Genomic DNA, 7,716 nt, shown 5'->3' on the forward strand with positions numbered 1-7,716 from the left:
TTTCCCTTCACTTAACCAGTTCATTATGCCAGCTAGAAGGAACACATGTATGCCAGAACTTCTCATTTTTATTTTTATCTATACATGCATGCAAAATTTATATAATCTAATAGACATTATCTATTTTAAAGTATTCAAATGAGGGGCCAGGGAGATGGCTCAGTGGAATAAGCGCTTCCCTGGCAAGCGCAAGGGCCTTAGTTCAATCCCTGGTTCCGCCCCCCCCCCAAAAAAAAAGTATTCAAATGAAAAAGAAAATATTTGGTGCCTACAATAGTTGCCATGATACTCAGCGTAAGGAGAAGTGATGCAACAGAGAGAACTAGGGGGAGGTGACCCAGATTCATAGCTCTCCTTCATCTAGTGATGCTTTAAGGCCAGAGGTTGAGGACCACAGAGATTTGGTTAAGCTCTTAAGCATTAGTTCTCTACATCACGGAGAGGAAAATAATCTTGATCTTTTTATTTTAATTTACCACAGAACTACCAATGTATTCTCATTCATGACTACTTGCTAAGCACATGCATTGCAATGAGATAGAACAATGTAAAATAAAGGGGACTTCAGCTTAAGTTGCACTGTGCCAAAGACACAGACTGATTAATTAGACAATATTAGCTCAAGATAGTAATTTGAATTTTGTCAGACAATTTGTACCCACAAAGCTATGTGTTTTCACACAATTAGCTAACAGAGCAAATGAATGTATCTGCAAGGACTCAAATTATTTTCAGGGTTAACTTTCTACTTATAACTGATAATGCTAAATTGGTCACTCTCTTGTCACTAAGACAAAAATATCAGACACCTACAAATTAAGAAAAGAGAGAATAGCTTTGCATTATAGGTTTGGAAGTTTTATCCTATGCTCAGCAGGCTCACATGCAGGCTGGCTATGGTGGAAGGGCCTGACACAAAGAAAGTCCACTCACATCATGGTATCAAGAAGTAGAGATGGGAAAAGCTGGGGAGAAATATACACCCTTCCAAGTCACATTCCCTGATAGCACACAAAGGCTGAAATCATTTGTCGATGAACTCAGAGGTGACTATAGCAACCCCCACATCTGGTCACCATCCAAAAGCCCACCTTTAAGTGCGTAAGAGTTCGGATATTATTAGATCTAAACCATAGCACACCTTCTTGTATTTTCCCTCCTGAAAATTCATTGTACACATTAAAATCTCCAACATGCTACTGTCTAATTCTTGTGAAGACTTCTTCCTGCTGGACATTTTCTCTTTGATCTGGCTGTGTGGTGACAAAGTCTTAGATGCCCAATTATTGCATATATTACAGGAACCAATGCAGAAAATAAGCCTACAAAAAATTCACTGTACTCAACTAAAATCAGCACTGTCCTGCTGTTAGTGAATATTGATGCAGGCCAAAAAACAGATAAAAAACTCTTTATTGGTAAAGCAAGAAATGAGCTATTTTCAGCAGACATTAAATCAGCACTAAGAGGTTATGAATTTGCAGTTTGAGTTTTTCACATTAATATAATGTAAGCAGCTAACTGGATTAAAAATGACCTGCTATGGTCAAAAACTACTTAGAAAGCCACACGATCACATGAAATTATAATGACTTGTTTCCTTTATTATCAAAGAATTCTGAAATGTAGCCATTTTTAAAGAATATTATGTAAATATAGTGGAAATAGTCTCTCTGGAAGATTTTTACCTTGTGTTCATTATATTTACATATTATTAACCATTGTTTCTAGTTAAAAGGCAAATTTAAATTAGTTTATTCTGTTTAGGGGAGGGAACAACTTACTGCTCTAAATAACTGTAAAAATATGCGGTTTTATGTACAAAATGATAAATATATGCAATAAGTACAAAATAGAGTGTTGAAACAATTATTGCCATTTTCCAATCTGAAAATAACTGTCTTTTTTCCACTTATTAGGGAAAATCTAGAAATAAACAGAAGCATGATTTAGAAAGTAACAAAGAAGTGCTACCGCTTTAATTAGTATCATTATTCTAGGGAAGGAAAAATGATCCCCATTCAACTGGGTGTATATGTCCTCCTCAAACTTGAACATATTTTAGGGATTAAAAATAAAGCAATGTGAAATAAGAATTTAACTAAAAACTATATAAACCCTCAGTATGGGCAAATTTGTCATATTACATATTAGGAAAAAGTGCCTAACACAAAGCACAACATAAAAACAAGTCCACCAGGCTATAGAAGAAATAAGATCAGAAATAATCAGTCACGCCCAAAAAGAAATGACAACGAACGTGATGTAAGAAGTTACAAATACATTGCTGATGAGAGGAAGGTAAGGCAATGAAGCAAATATCTCAGAACAGAAAGTAATAATATTTCTCAGAAAATCAATAAATATATAAGAGATATTTGACAATCTATAAGAGGAAACTAGTTTTACCTGAATTTGGGGAGAAGAAATGAAGATGTGTGAGAAGAAGTCAGGGAAAATAATAATCTTTAAATTTTTCTTTTAGGAAAAAGTGCTCCTTCAGGACAAAAAATATCCAAGCCTTTTTTATCTTTCAGAAACCCATTCCAAAATAATTTCTAAAAGTCATAAAGGTAAAAGCCTCTAAATTAGGGGTCAGTGCTTTGACCTTTAAATTGCACTTTTTACCTGTAAAATGTGTCATTTGTTTTCCACCTGTGGACAGCCATTCCAACTCTCCTATAAATGGACCTTTCACTTGTAGAAAAGGCTATCACATTTCATCTGAAATTGAAACCAATTCTTCCAACGGATTCACAAGTTCCACAGATTTCTGCCATCAAATATATAAATGTAGACACTTCCAGGCCATCAGGTACCTGTGTGTCAAGACCTGCACTGTATATTCTCTGTGTTATGCCTCCTGTTGTACACTGAAAATTCTTGGTACATTCATGGTGCCATTGAAGAAATTTGGCAGACTCTGGGAATCCTGTGGAACTCTGGTAAGTTCTGACCTTCCTTAGCCCCCAGAATACGTGTGTGGAACTTCTGCTGGTGTAGTTCCAAACCTTTAAGAACTTAGGGAACAACTGAGTGGCCCACAGGATTCAGGAGAGCTGTGATCTGTGGGTCTAGAACAAGCAGGTGCACTTTCCTGGAGCCAGGTAACTTTGGTGGACTCTGGGCAGCCTGTGAGACTCTGTCTGGGTGATTACTGGGAGCTTCAAAAATGCCAAAACACGGGAGCAAAGGGCAATCTCAGGCCTCTAGGCCATCCAGAACAAATACAGGAGACAAAGACATACAAGAACTTGGAAATCACACACTTAAATCTCTGAAAGAAAAGCAAGTGAAATAAGAAAACAAGTCTACCAGGCTATAGAAGAAATAAGATTAGAAATAATCACTCAGATCCAAAAAGAAATGACAACAATCATGAAATAATTGCTCTGCATAGCTAAAGAAGAAATAGATTAAAAGACAGAGGAGAATTGAAAAATGATGGAAACACTTTATGAACAGAACGGGAAAAATTAGAATGCATAGCGCACATTCAATCAGATTTCCAGGAAGTTACGAACTCTATCGAAAGCTAGTAAAAGCTTGAATGAATTTGAAGATAGACTTTCAGACCTCTATGATAGTGGCGCAGCTTGCGAATGTGAAAGGAAAGATCTCTTAAAACTAACAAGGAACCAGGAAATAAAAAATTCAACAACTACAAGACAATGCAAAGAAAAATAAGGTAAAAATACTGTGTGTCAATGAAGCAGCAGGAGACAGCACAAATGACATAAAAAGATTATTTGCAGAAGTATTAATGGATCATTTTCCAAACATGAGAAAAGAACCTGATATAGAGATAAGTGAGGCATATAGAACTCCACACAGACTAATCACACTAAAACGATACTTAGACATATAAATCAAGATCTCAGAAATTCAGTAAAAGAATAGAATAGTAAAAGCTGCTAAAGAGAAGAAACCAAGCAACTACAACGGAAAGCCCAAAAAGGTCATGACAAATTTTTCAAAGCAAACCGTCCAATGAAGAACTTGGAGTGAAGTGTTTCAGGTCTAGAAAGAAAATAGCTTCCAATCCAGACTGATATACCCTGCAAAACTATCTGTCAAATTTAATGACAAAATAAGATCCTCTATGACAAAGAACAATTGAAGAAATTAATGACCAGCAAACCACCCCTACAAAGACCACTGACAGATATTCTATAAAGAGACAGAAGTGATCACAGTTTCAAGAACAACAGAAAGGAACCACCAAACAGAGCAAGTAATTAAAAGAGGGGAAAACTATGGAACCTGTAGCAGGAAAATAGCACGGCAATGCTAAACCACTACACATCAGTTGTAACTACCAATGTAAACGGCCTCAATTTACCAATCAAAAGAAACAAATTAGCAGAGTGCATTAAGAAAAAAAAAAATCCAACAATATGCTAAATACAAGAAACACATTTAACTCAAAATGAAATTCACTGACTAAAAGTCAAAGGATGGAAAACAATCCTCCATGCCACAGGAAATCGGAAGAAAGCAGGGGCAGCTACCCTGGTTGCTGAAAATATCAACTTCAAACCAAAAATCATTCAAATAGATAAAGAAGGTCACTACATACTTGATAAGGGAAAAATGAAAGAGGAAAAGAACAATTGTAAATAAATATGCACCCAATGTCGGAGCACCTACCTACATAAGACAAATTTTAACAGACATAAAAAAATCAAATGAGTGATAATACTATAGTAATGAGATTTTCATAATGCAGCTCTCACAAACACATAGATTAGCAAGGACAAAACAGCAAAGAAATAACAAAACTAAAACAAACTTGTGAAGAAATTGCCTTGGTAGACCTTTACAGAGTGTTTCACTCAGCGATAACAAAATACATATTCTTCTCAGCTGCACATGCTACCCTCTCTAAAATACACCATATACTAGCATACAGAACACTTTTAAGTAAATGCAAAGGAATTGAAATTACCCCATGCATGCTATCTGCCTACAGTGTAATGAAACTGGAAATTATTGACAAAAAAACTACAAAAATACCATAAACACATGGAAATTAAATAACACCCTCCTAAACAACCAGTGGGTCACAGATAAAATACAAGAAGGAATTTAAAAATGTTTATAATCAAACTAAAGTTCCGATACAACCTACTGAAGCCTGTGAAACTAATGAAAGATGTCTTAAGAGGAAAATTTATATCAGTGAATTAGCAAATAAAGAAAACAGAGTAAGCCCGAATAAATGAACTTATGCTACACCTCAAGCTCCTAGAAAAAGGAGAGCAATTCAAGGCCAAAGCCCAAAGAAGGCATAAAATTATAAAGATTAGAGCAAAAATTAATGCATTGGAGACAAAACAATACAGTGAATAAATGAATTGAAGAGGTGCTTCTTTAAAAGAATAAATAAAATTGATAAATCCCTAGCCAAGTAATCAAAAAAGGAAAGAAACCCCCCGAATTCATGTAACAAAGATTAAAAGGGACAAAAATCACTACAGACCTAGGTAAATTCAGAAGATCATCAATATTTACTTCACATTCACAGGATAGAAAACACAGGAAAATTTACAGTTTCCTAGATACATGTGAAATGCCAAAGCTGCTTCAAGAAGATATGCAAACACTGAATAAGCCAATAACAAGAAAGGAAATTGAAAATGTAATAAACATTCCAACAAAGAATAGCCCAGGTCTGATGCATTCACAGCAGAATTCTACAAGAAATTTAGATAAGATTTAATGATAACTTTTCTCAAACTCTTCAATGAAATTGAAAGCAAAGCAATTCTGCCAAACTCATTCCCAGAAGCAAGTATTACTATGATTGCAAAAGCAGAGAAAGATGCAAATAAAAAAGAGAACTATAGAACAATCTCTCTAATGACTATAGATGCAAAAATCCTCAATAAAACATTAGGAATGCTGGGATGGTTCAACATAAGCACATCCATAAGTGTAATCCACAAGATCAATAGAACAAAGGACAAATACTGAATGATCATCTCAATAGTTGCATAAAAAGGTTTTGATGGTGTCCTACACCCATTCGTGATAAAAACCCTATAGATAATTGCAATAGATGGTCTATATATCAACCTGATAAAAGCAATCTATGAGAAACCAACAGCCAATATCATACTAAATGGGCAAACTCAAGGCCTTCACTTTAAAATCAGGAACAAGGTATGGATGTCCACTCTTTCCACTTTTATTTGATATAGTTCTGGAAATGTTAGCAAGAATAGACAAGAGAGAGAAGTAAAAGGAATAAGGATTGGAAAAGAAGAAGTTAAACTGTCATTACTTGCAGATGACATAGTACTCTACTTGGAAGACCCAAAAAACTCCATTAAGAATACAAAGTCAATACCCAAAATTCAACAGCATTCCTCCACACAGATAACAAACACACTGAGAGAGAAACAATATCCTTTACAGTAGCACCAAAAATGAAATATCTAGGAATTAATCTAACAAAAGTAGTCAAAGATCAATTTAATAAAAATTACAGTACTCTGGAAAATGAGATTGTAGAACATTTCAGACAATGGAAAGATATTACTTGCTCCTGAATAAGAAGAATCAACATTGTGAAAATGACCATAGTCCCAAAATTGTTGCAAAGATATAATGCAATCCCTATCAAACTACCACCAACATACCTCACAGACCTAGAGAAAATATTCCTAAAATTTATTTAGAACCAGAAAAGACAACAACTTGGACAACAGAAGCAAGGCAAGAGACATTACAATCCCTGACTTGAATTTATACTACAAAGATACTGTGATAAAATCAGCACAGTACTGGCAAGAACATAGACCTGAGGATCAATGGAACAGATTAGAAGATGCACATACAACTATAAACACACTCAGCCATGTTGCCTTTGACCAAAGGGTCAAACATGTTCATTGGAGGAAAGAGAGCCTCTTTAACAAATTGGTGGTAGAAAAACTGGCTCTCCACATGCTGAAAATTAAAACCAGACCCAGGTCTATCACCATGCACTAAACTGAAGTCAAAATAGATCAAAGATATAAACATTAAAACAGAAACATTAAATCTCCTAAAAGACAAAGTAGGTGGAAATCTTGAAGATATATGGGTAGGCAATAATTTTGTGAACAAAAATCAAACTGCACAGGAAATACTTGAAAGAATAAACAACTGGAACCTCTTTTTATTGAGAAGTTTCTGCATGTGAAAAGAAATTACCAAGAGAGTGGAAAAAAACAACCCATAAAATTGGAAAAAGTCTTAACCAATAATCACTCAGACAAAGGTCTTCTGTCTGGAATATATAAAGAACTAAAAAAATTAGTGCCTCAAATTTAAAGACTCAGTCCAAAAGTGGACATCTGAGATGAATACACATGTCTCAGAGGAAGAAATACAAGAGGCAAATAAATACCTGAAACAATGCTCCACAGCACTTACCATTCCAGAAATGCAAATTAAAACAACACTGAGATATTATCTCATCCCAGAAAGAATGACTATCAGAAAGAAATCATCTAATAACAAATCCTGGAGAGGCTGTGGGGAAAAAGAAAACTTCTACATTACTTGTGGAAATGTAAACTGGTACAACCATTATGGAAATCACTGTGGAGATTTCTCAAAAAACTAGGACTAGGGGTCAGGGAGATGGCTCAGTGGAATAAGTGCTTCCCTGGCAAGCGCAAGGACCTGAGTTCAATCCCCAGTTCTGCCACAAAAAAAAAAAAAAAA

Source organism: Octodon degus, unplaced genomic scaffold (assembly GCF_000260255.1).
Source record: "Octodon degus isolate 3935 unplaced genomic scaffold, OctDeg1.0 scaffold00188, whole genome shotgun sequence".
Lineage (NCBI taxonomy): Eukaryota > Metazoa > Chordata > Mammalia > Rodentia > Octodontidae > Octodon > Octodon degus.